The 17,934-nt window shown below is 39.7% G+C and overlaps 1 protein-coding gene across 2 annotated transcripts in view; it reads right to left on the bottom strand.

The window, feature by feature from the left end:
* Positions 1-17,934, bottom strand: part of CA10 (carbonic anhydrase 10) — a 498,625-nt gene that overhangs the window by 293,149 nt on the left and 187,542 nt on the right. The gene's annotated exons all lie outside the window — the stretch shown is intronic.

Here is a 17,934-nt window from a genome sequence, read left to right on the forward strand (position 1 = left end):
GGCATTTAACTAATACAAGGCTGAGCTGGTGATTTGAACCCAGGTCTAACTCCCATCCTCATTCCACTCTCATCCATTCCTCAGACCCAGCAAAGAACTGAGCTGAACTAAACTGCTCTCATTGTTTCCTCCTCAATATTTTGCTTTCTCAGAATGAAAGCCAGTGATTTAGGATGACTCATTCTTAGGAACCCACAGGAAGGCAGGAAACATAGTCAGCTGTATGCATCAAGTCCTGTTTGAATGTCTTGGGTTTAAGATTTAGCCGTGTAAAGCATTATCAGGTTTTATTTGGATAGCAGTTTTTCTTGCCCCTTGTAATTACTGGTGTTTCAGATAAAATCTGAAACTAGTGTGTTGTAGCTGGGAATTGAAACCACAAGGAGAAGAATGCCTCAATGCATGTCAATAAACAAGTCCATTAATTATTTCCACCTATACAACTCAGAAGAGAATGACCAGGCTGATAGGTTTGGATAACCACAGGAACTGCTGGAAATTCTTTAAAAAGTTGCGTTCTCTTGGCTTCAAGAAGCACGTATCAGTAATGCTGAAGGCAGTGGGGGCATAAGAATCAAACACCAGGTAAAAAACATACAGTCATGGAAAGTGCATGATTTCTTACAGCCTTTGGAAATTCTGAAAAGTCCCTGAACAGGCAACAATTCTGCAGAAATTCAAACATCAGGGAAACACTTTTACAGTCCTTAGAATACAGAGTCCCATATTCAAGTATGCTAACGTCTACCTCTTTTTCAGTTTTCCTCTCACTCTCTCTGAAATTATGCCCTTACACAAATGTCAGAGGTAGGCAAATGCCAAAGGGTAAAATGCTACCGTCAATCCCTGCTGCCAGGCTGATGGGGGAGAGCAGCTGAGCCTAGCATTACAGCCCATTGCAGCCGTGAGCATCTCAGCTCTCTGCAACTTCCCACTGTGTTCACATTTGTGTAATCCTACAGAAGCTTCCAACCATTCCAGTGTGTTTTGAGTTTGACCTGTTTAAGAGCATTTTCTTTAGTTTGCAAAAATAACTGGGCTCAATTATCTTCATGAAACATTGAAAGAAATAATCTTCAAGCTGCCACTGAGTCTTGAACCCAGACACAACAGAAGTAGTCACTAAACAGGGACTGAAAATGCAAAAATGATCTGTTCATCTTCTTCCAGTTTTGTACTAAGATAGATTGTATTTGCTATTGAGATGCTAGATTTAGCTTTTATGGTGTAGGGCCTTCATCAATACATTGAGTTTCTTGTAACTTTTCTATTTGGCTTTTGCATCACATGCTTCCTATTAGCCAGGTGGGAAAACTTGAAGACATCTCACTTATTACAGATCTCTATCATCCCCAATATCTTATCAACAACCTAATCTGGATGATTTCTTTGCTTTAAATGCTCCTTATCCAACCCAGTGACCACTATCCTAATCCAGCTTCTCTACTTCCATGTACCTTAGCTTTTACAATATTTCTTAGATAAGTTCTTCTGCTCTAGGGTCAGTTCCACATCACAAATGACAGGACAGCTGGGCAGACAGAGAAGAGTAAGAACCGGAAATGGGGCTAGATCCATGGTCTGCAACAGAATTGAGCGCACAGCTAGGGATCCCATGCCAATCTTGGCAGAAAATAGTCACTCACCCACTATTTATTGAATGGATAGATGGATGGATGGATGGATTGCTGAGTGAGTGCAGTACCATGTTGTCTGCTCTGCATACTATTTTTTTTCCCCAGTGCTTGTCATAATACAGTCCTTTAATACAATTTGTGGACTGAATGGATGCACATTATTTCACTCACTTCAGTGCCCTCGGCAACATCATGTGCTCATTCTTACATCTGGGCCTTTGTTTTTATTCATTCCTCACTCTGCCCTGCCCTAGTTAAATCCCATACATCCTACAAGTCCTACTTCAAATCCCAACCATCCCATTAAAACGGCCTTTATTATTCAAGTTATCACTCTGGAACTCAAGAGAAGCTGGTTATATACCAGAAAATGTCATACTTAATTATATATGGTTGCATTGTCATTATTTTGCAAATGCATTAGTATCGTTTCCTAACTAGAAATATGATCCTTGAGAAACTCGAACATGTCACAGCATCTAACTACAGGGCCTGGCCTCTGAAAGATGGTTCATTAGTTATTTGACTGACATTAAATCTCTCTAAGGGGACTTTTCAAGAAAGCATTTGTATTTCACACAGGGCAGTGATTTCTTGCCACTCATCCCCAACCAGTGCTCAAACCTACAAAGGTCTTTCTTGCAATTCTACTCATACACCTTTGCCTGTGGTGAAGGCACTGCCTGGAATGCCTTCCCCCAATTGCCCATGCAGACAGCATATTTTCATCCTTCAAGATTCTCATCAGCTGACACTCTAAGAAGCCTTCTCCACCTGCCAATCCCTCTACCCCCCACTTTTTCCTGTGGTCCTTTGGGAACTTCTCTGTTCTAGCACTCATACTGCACTGTAATTTTGTACATACTCGACTTCTTGCTTAGAATGTATACTTCTATTTATTTCAAATATTTTATTGACAAATCTTCACACACATACAGTCCATATCTTGTGTAGAATCAGTGGCTCACAGTATCATTACATAGTAGTGTATTCATCACCATGAACATTTTTAGAACATTTGCATCATTCCAGAAAAAGAAATAAAAAGAAGACAGATAAAACTCATACATCCCATACCCTTTATCCCTCCCTCTCATTTACCACTAGTTGTCGTAATCTACCCAATTTATTTTACTCCTTCCCCCCCCATTATTTATTTATTCTTTATCTGAATTTTTTACTCATCTGTGCATATCCTAGATAAAAAGAGCATCAGACACAAGGTGTTCACATTACATAGTCACACTGTAAAAGCTATATCATTATACAATCATCTTCAAGAATCTAGGCTACTGGAACACAGCTCAACAGTTTCAGGTACTTTCCTCCAGTCACTCTACTATACCATAAACCAAAAAGAGATATCTATATAATGCATAAGAATAACTTTCAGGATAACTTCTTGACTCAGAAATCTCTCAGCCACTGAGACTTTATTTTGTCTTATTTCTCTCTTCCCCCTTTTGGTCAAGAAGGCTTCTTCTATTCCATGATGCCAGACCCTGGCTCATCCCAGGAGTTCTGTGTCATATTGCCAGGGAGATATACACTCCTAAGAGTCATGTCCCACATAGTGGGGAGCGTACCGAGTTCACCTGCCAAGTTGGTTTAGAGAGAGAGGCCATATCTGAGCAGCAAAAGATGTTCTCTGGGGGTGACTCTTAGGCATAATTATTAATAGGCTTAGGTGTATCCTTCGCAGGAATAAGTTTCATAGGGGTGAACCCCGAGATCGAGGGCTCACCCTATTGATTTGGTTGTCCCTACTGCTTGTGAGAATATCAGGAATACTCCAAATGGCGACACTGAATATTTCCTCCTTTCTCCCCAGCACCCCAAGGGGACTTTGCAAATACTTCTTTATTCACTGCCCAAATTACTCTGGCATTATCATGGCACACTAACTTGAACAAAGCAAGAAGTTCTCATGCCCTATTCAAGATTCCATGTACTTATGGTGTTCAACTACACTGACCATACAAGTTAAATTAGGTAATAGGCTACCAAAATATACACACATCTCCCTTTGGTCTCACACAGAAGTTGAAGTTTTAAAATATGGATGATATCATCCTTTAACCTGCATTTTGATCTGCCCCAGTCCTATCCAGATTAGCTTCATTCCTATCTCTAGTTGAAGTCTGATTCCTTTTTCAACTTTTTAAACAGCTCCTGTATGGGGTAATGCTGACTTTTGTAGCCTCAGAGGTCTAACTCTGAGTCTCAGGTGCCATATAAATACCTAAAGTTTCTGGGAATTACCAGGTTATGTACAAACAACTCAGTATCTCAGACTTTAAAAATAATCATTACAACTCCTAACTATATGTGACTACTGTAAGAGCTTACAATCTAGGACCCTTTACAATAGGCCCAACCTAATAATCCATGTTCTCAACCTCAGTTCACTGAGTTTTTATATTGTAGTTAGTCCATACGTGCGTGAGGCATGATAATATTTGTTTATTTGTTTCTGACATTTCATTCAACTTTACAGTCCTTAAGGTTCAATCACCTCGTTGAATGACTCACAACTTTCATCCCTTCTTGTGGCTGCTCGGTATTGTATGTATACCACAGTTCCCCCTTCTATTCCTCAGCCATTGTACCCCTAGGCTGTTTCCATCCATTGTGAATCATGAACACTGCCACCATAAACACCAGTGTGCGAATGTCCATTCATGTCCCCACACTCAGTTCCTCCAGGTAATTCCTCGAGCAATGGGGCTGCAGGATCATATGGCAAACCCACCCCTAGCCTCCTGTGGAACCACCACACTGCCCTCCAAGGGGCTGCACCTCTCACTTTCTCTACTGATAGAGAATAGGTACATCTCTTTCTCTGCATTTTCTCTAGCACTTCTTTCTCTCTGTTCATTTATAAACAGTTTTATTCGCACATCATACAATCCAACTTCAGTGAAAAGACATGTCTGCCACCATAAGCTACATGAAGACATTTCCTTTAATTCCACAAAGAATCCATAATCTTCCCCCATCTGTTGATATTTAGTTTTGGAATAATGCCTTTGTTATATTCAGTGGAAGCATATTACAGTGTTACTGTTGACAATAGTACCTAGCCTGCATTGATTGTACTTTTTCTTGTATACCATCCATTTTAAACACCTTGCAATGTTAACATTCATTTGTTCTCCCTCATGCAAAAACATTTTTTTTTATTTGTACATTTAATCACCATCATTGTCCACTCTAGGCATTTGTAAGTTATACTATCTTAGTCTTTATATTCTATCTTTCCTTCTGGTTTCACACATTCCTCTGGCTTTTCTCCCTCAATCATATTCACATTCAGCTTCATTCAGTGTCCTTATATTATTGTGCAAAATTAGATGGTATTGTGCTATCCATTTCAGAATTTTTACAATCAATCCTGTTGCACAATCTGCATTCCTTCAGCACCAAATGCCCAATCTCTATCCTATTTCTATCTCCTGATAACTTATGTTCTTAACTTCAACTCTCCAAGTTCACTCATTAGTGTTACTTCATGAGACCACACAGTATTTTGTCCTTTGGTTTCTGGTTAATTTCACTCAGCATAAGGTCTACAAGATTCATCCACATTGTTACATGCTTCATGACTTTATTCTATCTTACAGATGCATAATATTCCATCATTACATATATACCAAAGCTTTTAGTCACTCGTCCATTGATGGACATTTACACTGTTTCCATCTCTTGGCAATCATAAATAATGTTGCTATAAATATCGGTGTACAAATGTCCATTTGTGGCTTTGCCTTTGGTTCCTCTGAATATATACCTAGTAACAGGATTGCTGGATCATATGGCAGTTCTATACTTAGCTTCCTTAGGAACTAACTGCCAAACTGCCTTCCAGAGTTCTTGTACTATTTTACATTCCTACCAACAATGGATATATGTGCCTCTTTCTCCACATCCTCATCAGGATTTGTAGTTTTATGTTTTGTTTTTTTTTTTGATAATGGTCATTCTATTGGGTGTCAGATGATATCTCATTGTGGTTTTGATTTGCATTTCCCTAATAGCCAGTGAAGTTGAGCATCTTTCCATCTTTCCATGTGCCTTTTACCCATTTGTATTTCCTCTTCTGAGAAGTGTCTGTTCATATCTTTTGCCCATTTTTTAATTGGGTTGTTTGTCTTTTTTGTTGTTGAGTTGAAGAATCTCTATATATTATGGGTACTAAACTGTTATCTGATACGTGGTTTCCAAATGTTGTCTCCCATTGCATAGGCTGCTTTTTTAGTTTCCTTGCAAGATTCTTTGAAGCACTAAAGTGTTTAATTTTGAGGAGATCAAATTTATCTATTTCGATTTTCAATGTTCAGCTTTGGTTGTAAGGTCTAGGAAACTGCCCCCTATTAGAAGATTTATAAGATATTTCCCTACATTTTCTTTTAAAAGTTTTATGCTTTTAGTCCTAATGTCTAGATCTTTGATCCACAGAGTATGAGATATGGATCCTCTTTCACTTTTCTGTATATGGGTATCCAGTTCTCCAAACAACATTTATTGAAGAGGCTGCTCTGTCCCAGGTGGGTTGACTTGGCCGCCTTATCAAAGATCAATTTTCCATAGATGAGACAGTGTATTTCTGAACAGTTCATTTCCATGTGTAGTATATCTATCTTTATGTCAGTAGCATGCTGCTTTGACCACTGCAGCTTCATAATATGCTTTAAAGTCAGGTAGTGTGAGACCTTCCTCTTCATTTTTCTTTCTTAAGATATTTTTAGCTATTTGGTGCACCCTGCCCTTCCAAATAAATTTGCTTATTGGTTTTTCTGTTTCTGCAAAGTAAGTTGTTGGGATTTTAATTGGATTTCATTGAATCTATAAATCAATTTGGGTAGAATTGACATCTTAACTATATTTAGTTTTCCAATCCATGCACATGGATACCCTTCCATTTACTTAGGTCTTCCATGATTTCTTCTCACAATTCTTTTTCGTTTTCTATTTATAGGTCTTTTTTATTCTTAGTTAAATTCACTGATACTTGCTTTATGACCTTGCATGTGATCTATCCTTGAGAAAGATCCACGAGCACTTGAGAAAAATGTGTATCCTGCTGTTGTGGGGTATAACATTCTGTAAATATCTGTTAAATCTAGTTGATTTATTGTCAATATTCAAAATCTCTGTTTCCTTATTGAGCCTCTGTCTAGATGTTCTATCCATTCATGAAAGTGGGGTATTGTAGTCTCCAACTATTATGGTAGAGATGTCTACTTCTCTCTTTAGTGTTGTCAATGTTTTACTCATGTACTTTGGAGTACTCTGGCTTGGTGCATAAATATTTATGACTGTTATATCTTCTTGCTGAATTGTTCCTTTTATGAATACATACTGTCCTTCTTTGTCTCTTTCAATTGTTTTACATTTGAAGTCTAATTTGTCAGATATTAGCATAACTACTCATGTTCTTTTCTGATTATTGTTTGCACGAAATGTCATTTTTCAATCCTTCACTTTCATCCTATTTTTTGTCCTTGGGTCTAAAATGAGTCTCCTGTAGACAGTATACAGATGGGTCCTGTTTCTTAATCCATTATGCCAGTCTATGTCTTTTGATTGGGGGAGTTTAATCCATTAACATTTAATATTCTTACAGTAAAGGTAGTACTTTCTTCTACCATTTTGTCTTTTGGATTTTATACATTTAATTTTTTTCTCTTTTTATCTTTACTGATAGTCTTCCTTTCTATACTCTTCTCCAGACCTCTCTCTCCTCCCTTTTCCTATCTGCCTGTAGTGCTCCTTTTAGTAATTCTTGAAGAGCCAGTCTCTTATTCACAAATACTCTCAGGGATTGTTTGTCTGAAAATATTTTAATCTCCCCCTCATTTTTGAAGGACAGTTTTGTTGTGTATAGAATTCTTATTTGGCAGTTTTTCTCTTTTAGAATCTTAAATATATCATATCGATGTCTTCTTACCTCCATGGTTTCTGCTGAGAAATCCACACATAGTCTTATTGTGCTTCCCTTGTATATGATGGAGTGCTTTTCTCTTGCTGCTTTCAAAATTCTCTCTTTGTTTTTGACATCTGAAACTCTGATTAGTAAGTGTCTTGCAGGAGGTCTATTTAGATCCATTCTGTTTGAGGCATGCTACACTTCTTGGATCTGTAATTTTTTGTCTTTAATAAGTGATGGGAAATGTTCAGTGATTATTTCCTCCATTAGTCTTTCTGCTCCTTTTCCCTTCACTTCTCCTTCTGGGACACACACAACACATATACTTGTGTGCTTTACTTTGATATTCAATTCCTTGAAACCCTGCTCATATTTTTCCATTTTTTCCTTATATTTTCTTTTGTGTCAGATTTCAAAAGTTCAGTCCACTAGTTCACTAATTCTTGCTTCTGCCTCTGCAAATCTATTGTGGTAGGTTTCCACTGAGTTTTTCATCTCTTCTATTGTGCCTTTCATTCCCATAAGTCCTGTGATTTGTTTTAACAACTTTCGAGTTCTTCATTTTGTTCACCCAATGTTTTCTTTATATCCTCCCTCAACTCATTGATTTGATTTTTGATGAAATTTTGCATGTCTGTTCAAACCTCCTGAATTAGTTGTTTCAAGTTCTGTATCTCATTTGAAGTTTTGGTTTGCTCCTTAGACTGGGCCATATCTTTGATTTCCCTAGCATGACTCATTATTTTTCCTGGCATCTAGGCTTTTGATTTCCTTAATTTGTTTATTCTGGAGATTGTTTTCACTCTTTTTATCAAGGGTTTTCTTGCTGGATAGTTTTGTTGTCAATCTGTTCTTTGACACTCAGTTCAGCTTATTCTAGACCTTTAGCAGAGGTTCTGTTTAACTGATCAGAATTTTTCAGTTCTTGTTTTTCTGTTTCTTGCCCTGACTATATGGAGCCTTGTATTTTTTTTTTGAAGAAGTCTCCTCAGATATTATAGACTCCAGTCAGATTTTCCCAGACAGGACAGGACCATGTCTTAGAAGGAAAGAGTAGCCAGAATCATTTGTTCAGGAGGGTGAGATACAGCAGGTTGTCAGACTTTCTTATGAAGTTCTAGACTCTGTGATTTTCCTATCCTGCCTAGCATGTAGCACTTGTCTGTCTACAGCTTCCCACCAGCATAAAGTGATGTGGTACCTTTGATTTCAGCAGATTCTCCCTGCTAGGGGTGTGGCTGAGACCGAGGTAAGATAGTAGGATGGCTTGGATTACTTCTGTTTTCCAGTCCTTGAGACCTGAATTCCTTGAAAGAGGGATTCCACTGGAGCTGGGCCACACCCCCTTGTCTTGGGGAAGATACAACCTTTAGGGAATTAACCTCTTTCACTTGACTAGTTATATTGTCTCTCTGACAAGCTTTAGTTCTGCCCTTGCCTGGGGCAGTCCTGGAGCCTGAGAGTGCTTCCAATTCTATCTAATGAGCTATTTATGGAGTGTAAAAAAAAAAAAAAAGCAAAAAAGTCTTTTTGAGAGCTGGACCCCTCATCCTCAGGCTTGTCACTCAAGAGCTTGAGTTGGTATGTGGCTGTATGTATCCCCAGGTTCTATGTACACCCTTTTCTTGGGTTCCAGCCCTTTTCCAGTATTTTGAGCTGTCCAGCTCAGAAAGCCTCTTTTTTATTTTTTGTCAGTCCCACCCCTTCTCTGCCAGGGGAAAAACTTCTAACTCCTTAGTGCTTATTCCGGGTTTATCTGTGCTGGGGGCCTGTTTTCAGAATTTGTTAATTCTGAAAATAATTATTAATTTCACAATTGGGGCCTGGTTGAGATAAGCTCTTGTTGCGATTAAGTCCTTTCCCCTCAGGGAACCAGTCTGCTGTGCCCACAAGAGAGGGGCACCAACCTCCGTGGCTTGGGGAACTTACAGTTCTGTGTGGGATCTCAGCTGTTTCACTTGGTCTAGACCGGTGTATACTGAGTGTCTGGTCACTGATGTTCCCCCATCAGTTGTTCTGTACTGCTTCTGGCTATTAACTAGCTGCTTGGGAGGACGAACTAAATTCCACACCTCACTATGCATTCTTCTTATCCCACATCTAGAATGTATGCTTCTTGAAAAAAGAAAAGACTTCCATCTCTAAATCTCCACTAAATGCAGTTTATAATACACAGTAGATTAGCAGACAATGTTTGAATAAACAAAGGGATAAAAATTAAAACCTGATATATACTTGTGGAAGAAGATAAGGCAAAGGGTGGGAAGTGGGTAGAATTTGCATTTTAATGAGTATCTATTTTGTGCCAGGCTTAGGATGTCTATATAATGAGCACTCTCCCCAGATAAAGTGAGAGATAAGGCCTGATCCTAGGGACACAGTACAGTTTATCCAGGTTGGATAAATTACCCATTCCTTTAGTGAAGACATCACATAGTATCTTCTTTCCATAAAGTAGGTTTGAAAAAGGAAGGAAAAAAGTTGTCACTTCACAGTGGAGAGACCTAACAAACATGACCTCAGCCAGGTGTTCAAGGTCAACACCAACAGTGCTAACTCGTGTTGTTGGTGTGCACCCTGGATATGAAGCAATGAAAATCGTACTTTATCCCTGGGGTCTTCCTCCCCAAACCTCATAACCCCAGTCTAAACATGAGAAAAATATCAAACAGATTCCAAAAAGAAAAACACAAGGAATTTGTGAGAAACTGTCACAGCTAAGAGTAGCTTAAGAAGACTTGAAAACTAAATTAATGTGGCATCCTGGGTGGGCCCTTGGAACAGGAAAAGAAAAAGAAAAGCAGAAGGTGAAAACTAAAGAAATCTGAATAAAGTGTGGACTTTTGATAATAATAATGTATTGATATTGGTCTGTTATTAGTAACCACAAATGTGCCATACTACGGTAAGGAGTCAGTAATGGGGCGAATGGGGTCAGGGGTTTATGGGACCTCTCTGTACTATCTACTCAATTTTCCTGTAATTCTAAAAATGTTAAAAAAAAACAAAAAACAAAGTTTACTAAAAATAAAGTACAGCCTTCGGGCAGACACTTGACCTACCCTTGAAATAATCATGAAAGATGGACTGCAAGCTGCATCGAATGATCATACTGGAAAATAAAAAGTCAAATGCCACCTCTACAGAAGACCCTGACATTGGTCAATGTAATTTTAGTACTCTGTAAAGATACTTGTCTGTTCTAGTAGCTGTATTTCCATCTTTGGAAGGTATTTTTCTCTTCCAAATAGCACCATACAAATATTTGATGACAAATAAATATAAAACTGCTTTGTAAACTAGGTTAAAAAATTCTTAATCACTTAAGCTACATTGCAATATGCTTCAAATGACCAGCATTACACTTGGTCAGTTGGGTCTTTGCATTTAAGTACATTTTTGTTCTCCTGGTAGGACAACAACTCAAGTTTATGTGCTAAATACAAGGAATATATATATTTGTTGTAATGTGTATACGAATGGATAGTATGAACCCTGGCCTTTTCCTGCATTGTTGCTTAAAAAAAAAAAGTGAGGTGCTTAGCAAACCACATTCCAACTTGGAGCCTACCCAGGAGATCACTGGCAACCTAGCAAAAGAAATTCATGCTGATCCAAGCTAAGCTTTCTTTTTGAACCCATCCAGCTTAGAAGACTCTCTCAAATCAATGACTCGGGACATTAAAGTCTGACATCATCTTTTTGAAATAGCAAGAATCTAAAGTTTCCTCATTACAGTTGGAGGCTCCCTGGTCTTCACTGAGAACTTAAACTGCCCGGAGGAAATACCAGTTCCTGGTGACAAGAGATTAAAAAGGCATTTGAGTTTTAAAGGCCAGCATGCCTAGGAGAGCCAGGAAGCACTGCTCAGAAATTTAATCAGCAGTGAACACATCCTAAGTTTCCCTTGACGGAGGTCTCTGCCTCTGCTCCAGCCAGCCATAAGGCAGCCCCTCCTGCCCTTCTGCCTCTGTCTGTGCAATGGGAAATCTGGCCAAACCAGCAAAGCCTTAATTTTCCACCACTTTAGGGTTTTTAAAACATGTTTTCAAAACATGCAGGCTCTGCTACTCCCTGAAATAATATGCAACAATTTCATTAGCATTTGTTTTTTACAATAGAAACCCCTTGTGCAGTCTGAGTTCAAACAGGAGGATGCAAACCCACTTCTCTCAGAAGGAGGCAAACCTTCAGATTTCTCTTTCATTCACTAGAAAAGCAGGCAAAGAAATCTATATGCAGAAGCGATCAGAGGTGGTGGATTACCAATAGGTATAAACACGTAACAATGGAGCCTTAGGGTAGTGCTGAAGCATTAATTTGGGGGTATAGCAAGAAGCTGTGACACAGACAGCACTCAGTTTACATTGGTTCAGTGAGGAAATTAGGGGGTAGATTAATGTTTGAATAAGAACAGGAAACAGGGAAAGAAGGTTAAAGGGTTAAAGATCCTGGTAGGATGTCATAAGTGGAGAATTGGTCTAATGGTTGAGTGTAGTTGAATAATTAACATTTGTTAAGTACAAAGTCCATTGTAGGCCCTATTCTAGGTGGTTACACATGTGTGAACTCATTTAATCCTCACAACAGTCCTATGATATGGGTATAATTATTATCTCCATTTTACAGTTGAGGAAATGAAGGCACAGGGAAATGAAAGCAAATTGCCCAAAGTTTTTGCGGATAAGTGGTCGAGCCAGGATTCAAAGTCTAGCTACACAGCCTCCACCTCTGAGCCACTAGGTGATCCTACCTCACCTTGATTTTAGACTTTAAAGATCTTGATTTTTAAGGCTACATACCATCGAATGGGGAGCTTGGTCAGGAGAGCTGATCGGTGGCCCCACATTAGAGGTTCTGGATGATAGGGTGGAACCCAGAGGCTTGCATTAGTAATGAGCAACCTAAATACGTCCATTGCAGGTTGTGCTTAGACCATAAGCAGAACCAGCCAATGTAATTAACATTTACTGGGGGAAAGCAAGTTTCCTTGATTTATAAGATCAGTAAGTGACTTTAACAATGACAAATCTAAGGAGAAAACACATCACTAAAGAGTTGAAAAGAAAGTATGGAAGAGAAAAGCAAGCTTCAAAGTTGTGTTTCCTCTTCTAACTCAAGCAAAGAGGCACAGAAAGGTGTTCTTTTGGGGCAGGAATATTTCAGCAAGACTCGCCATGGCCTGGAGGCCATAGCCCTCCATTTAATCCACTTTCTTTCATTTTTTTTTTTTTTTTTCTGCAGGGGTAGGCACGGGAAATCGAGCCTGGGTCTCCAATATGACAGGCGAGAGCTCTGCCCCTGAGTCCCCGAGGCCCACTCCCACCTCCTTTCATTTTAATTCCTTGCCCACCGAGCAACCCTCAGATAGAAGTTCCCAAGTGTGTCCTAATCCCAAGAAGGAAGAAAAGCATCATCTGAGATGGTAGACATGAATATTCCTGATCCTGGGGAGGGATTTCCTAATTAAAAATAAACCATCAGGATGTTTGTTCTTCATCCTGTGCTATTTCAATGAGCACCAAGTAGCCCTGGGGGCCTGACTATCTGTGGAAATACTAAGGATATCGAGTTTTTGGATTCAGGAAACTGTGCATCAGATACTGGGTCTCGGGGTTTTATCCAGCATGTGGTGCCCGGGAGGCTACCTATAAGACCACACCTGCAATGGCCCACCTCTGCAGTGGGCTGCACCCACCTCACCGTAATTTCAGAAACAAAAAAATGTATTTAAAAACCAAAAATGATCTGTGTACAAAGATGTTCACCAGAACATAATTTATAATAAAGTATCAAAAATCAAAATGGTCAATGATAAGGGGAGAATGGTTTATTTATTATATTAGGTACATCCACATAAAGAATATTTGTGCAGTTATTAACACAAATAACTACACAGCAAGCTTTTACATAGAATGAGGTTTCAAATATATAAAACAATATGCACTGGAGGAAAAATAAATAACCACAATGTGGACAGACATTATCTCTGCAAGGTGGAATTACAGGGCACTGTTAACGTATATCTTAGGTGTCCCCATGTTTCAAACATTCTCCAATGAGCAAATCATACTTCCACAATTTAAAAAGACAAAAATAAATAACATTGCTTAATTGGGCCAAATTTTAACCCTCCACTGTCTGGCAGCAACCCACCTTTGGGATGTACCTTCCACTGTGCTCCTTCATACACTTAGGCTTCCAGCGAAATAAGAGCTTTGCCATTTCCAGTGTGTCATAGGGCTTTCCTCACTCTGTGTCTTCATCAAAAGGTGTGCTTCACCTGACATGTTTTAAAGTCCTACTTGTTCTCCATGGCCAGACTCAAGTATTCTTTCCCCTTCTGTCTCATCAAATAGTACTCTCTTCTTCCTTTGAAATTTTATTGTATCGGTGTCTCTCTTCTGCTATTTATTATGATATTCCTTGTGATGATAGCAGAATCTGTGATGGCTAATTTCTTACGTCGTCTTGCCTAGGTTATTGTGTCCAGTTGTTTGGCCAAGCCCTGGCCTGCTTGTTACCCTGAGGATGACCTCCTGGCCTCATCTTCACCAAAAAGGAGACTGCCCTCAGCACTGTGGGGCCTCCTCATCCAATCAGGTGGAGGTCTTAAAAGCCAGAGTTGAGGATTTCAGCACTCAGAAGAATTTTCAAATTCAGTATTGGCTCTTGCTAGAATTTCCAGCCAGGTAGCTTGCCCTCAGGAATTTGGATTCAGGACTTTACCCTCAAATTTATAGGAATTTCCAGCCTGTGGCCTGCCCTGTGAGTTGGGACTTGCCAGCCCCCATGGTCGTGTGAGTCAATTCCTTATTCTCATAACCTCTTCATTGTGCTACTCTGGAGAACCCTAATACATCATCTTTATACACCCTAATATTCCTTTTAGCTTATAGCATGATAATGGGTCTCAAGGATCAATTATTCAATTGTTCAGTGAATGAATGAGGGATGAATTGTTAGGGAATCCTGTCCACAAACTCTGAGTGAATACCACTGCACCACTGATGGATCTTTCTCTTTTTGCTTACTTCCTGTTGCTCTCAAATACACACTCATACATGCACACATTTCTGTCAGTGAGAAAAACTCAGATATCTTGACAGAAAAGTAAAAGATTAATAAGCAAAGGGGAAAACGAGTATAAAAACAAACAAAAAATGATTAAGGCTCCCATTCTCTTAAGACAGATTTTTTTCTACTTGGATTTTAGAAGGCAGTTAATTACAATTTTATGACGTAGAATTCTTCTTGTTCTGCAGAGACTTTCAGGCTCTTTTTGCAATGCACAATCTTTTTTTTTTTTTTTTTTTGCATGGGCAAGCACCGGAAATTGAACCTGGGTCTCTGGCATGGCAGGCAAGAACTCTGCCTGCTGAGCCACCATGGCCCGCCCAATGCACAATCTTGACTTTAGGATGCACCTTCATGTGGAAAGAAAAAAAAGTATCCTTTGTCTATATTTTCGGAGCTACTCTTGTTTGTGTTGTGGTGAAAGAATGGAGGAGGCAGCACAAAGTGCCAAAGCCTGGGGACTGGGAGTGCCTCATTCAATCCCATGGAGGGTCCCTACCTGAGGTTTGCAAGCAGAGCATATGTGCCCACTGGTGTAGACATGACCTTGCAGGACTCTTTTGTAGACTATATTAGTGTTGTGCAAATATTCCTACTCAATTGTAAAAGCACATTATACTCAGGGAAATTATTCTCCCAGCAAACAGACAGATGTTTAACTTCACTTAATATGACACTTTAGTCTGAATTCTTAATGTGACACGGGAGTGCCTTTTGGAGCTAGAGTAAAATTGTGCATGCCAAGGTTTTTTTTTAATAACAATGCAGCACTTTGTAGTGTGAATTAAGTCATTGCCTCTTCCTGCCTAAAACCTTTCTGCTCCTCTTTCAAGCCCCTCTCCATAATGTCATTTGCAGCAGCCACAGCACCCTTAGCACATCTTGTTAATCATGAGACAATGCAGAAGATGCTGTGAGGACATTATTGGCCTCTCAGAGAACTTTCAAACATTTCCACCTGCAAATCTGTACAGAATAACATGGAATGATTTATTTCAATTATAAGGTTCTGCTCCCAGGAAAATCTAAAGGCGTGTTTTAGGAAAGCTTAAGAAATTCAAGGATAAATAACAGGGTGGGGTAAGATAAAATCTGCCTATGTACATTAATTTTTGGGAGCTCTGACATACAAGATACAGATCCATCTTCTGGATGCTAGCTGTTCTCAGAACTAATTTTCCTTCAGGGCTTCAAGTAGAAGAGACCCAGGAAAGTGGGCTAGACCTGAGTCTATACACAGTGGTATTTATTATAAGTTGGGGCTTAGCAAGCAAAACCACTAACAACCATGTACGCTTCTCTAAGCTTCAAACCTCCTACTCTGTCTTGAGAGTCTGGGTCTGGGCTTTTATGAACACATTTCTCCTTTTTCAGCTCATTTCTATGGGATTTAACCATAGGGAAACCAGAGGCGAGAGGTGAAGGACTCGCTCCTTGCTGTCTACTCCTGGTTCCTGCTGGCATTAAGCAGCAATGGGTCTTTACCCTGGCATAGCACGAGGTTCTAGGAGCCACTCTTGGTTCCACTCGGCAGATTTTCCCTCCCTAATTCCCAGAATCTGCTGCCTCGCTCTTCTCTGGAGGTCACAATACCAACCAGGTGGCAGAGTTGTGACCTTCTCCAAGCTCAGGCGTCCCTAGTAGCAGTCAGGCAGAGCCTCCTCCGAGTCCCCAGCTCTGAGGGGTTCCTCCTCTAAGTCTCTTAACTCTAGTCCCAGCCTCTTCTTGCTCTGGTTGCCCTGGAGCAGTACCTGCTTCCTTCTACTAAGACCTCGTTGATATTGCTCAAGATTCCTTTTTCTTTTTTTCTGCCTTCCTAGCCCTCTGATACCTGATTAAACAATAATTTTATATTAAATGATCTCTGTTGAAATGATGTGTGTAGCTGGTTTGAAAGGAAGCATGCCCCCTAAGAAAAGCCATGTTTTAATATAAATTCCATTTCATAAAGGTAGAATAATCCCTATTCAATACTGTATGTTTGAAACTGTGATTGGATCATCTCCCTGGTTGATGTGATTTAGTCAAGAATGGTTGTTAAACTGGATTAAGGGATGACATGTCTCCACCCATTTGGGTGGGTCTTGATTAGTTTCTGAAGTCCTATAAAAGAGGAAATATTTTGGAGAATGAGAGATTCAGAGAGAGCGGCACTACGAAGCAGAGGGTCCACCAGCCAGTGACCTTCGGAGATGAAGAAGGAAAATGCCTCCCGGGGAGCTTCATGAAACTGGAAGCCAGGAGAAAAAGCTAGCAGATGATGCCATATTTGCCACGTGCCCTTCACCATGTGCCTTCTCACTTGACAGAGAGAAACCCTAAACTTCATCGGCCTTCTTGAACCAAGGTATCTTTCCCTGAACACCTTTGATTGGACATTTCTATAGACTTGTTGTAATTGGGACATTTTCTTGGCCTTAGAACTGTAACTTAGCAACTCATTAAATTCCCCCTTTTAAAAGCCATTCCATTTCTGGTATATTGCATTCCGGCAGCTAGCAAACTAGAACAATGTGCTTTCTGATTTCTTGACTGGACCCTAATGGATATAACTTATTCTTTCTAATGGTGTTAAAAGAACTTTTGCTGTATTGTTGATGTTACATTTGTGTTTTAGAAGGTGTATCATGTGCTAACAGAGGATGGATGATTTGCATTTGTTAAAAAGAGCACGTTAGCTCAACATTACCACCCTGAAAGATGTCCATGAAACTGTGAGTGATAAAAGCAAATGCATTTATAGGAAGCATTTGTTTTATATTCAGATATAAATAAAATAAATTGATAAGAAAAGTGTAATAACAGGATACTGCAATCTCCATGAGAGTACTTATCAGCTCTGTTAATATAACTCTGTTAAAGCATCTTTAATATATGTAATCAGGCCAGAATGATTTTTTATTTTTAATACTTAGCTTGGATTGAAATAAAACAATTCAGATATTCTCTTCTCCCTTCTTCACCGATTTCCGTTATCGAGGAGGCTGACCTGCATGGAATACATCTCTGACCCTTAGGTTTCCAGTTGAGTTTGGCCAATAGGAGGCACCACAGTGAACTGGAGGGCCAGAGGAGGGAGATGGCCGGGTGTTATTCCTCAGTAAATTTCTGTGTATGGATTAGAAATGGCTGTTTTCCTCTCCCTTGGCCAAAGCCCTGCTGATGTCCTCTCCTGCATCCCCAGCTGCTTCTCTCTTGCTTTGGGTAACTGGCTCCCTCAGCTGGGGGAAACACTGCCCTACCACTGAAGCCCCCTGGGGGTGCCTCACCATTCCTTGTTGATTTCTCTTA

This window comes from Tamandua tetradactyla, chromosome 6, assembly GCF_023851605.1.
Source record: "Tamandua tetradactyla isolate mTamTet1 chromosome 6, mTamTet1.pri, whole genome shotgun sequence".
Classification (NCBI taxonomy): domain Eukaryota; kingdom Metazoa; phylum Chordata; class Mammalia; order Pilosa; family Myrmecophagidae; genus Tamandua; species Tamandua tetradactyla.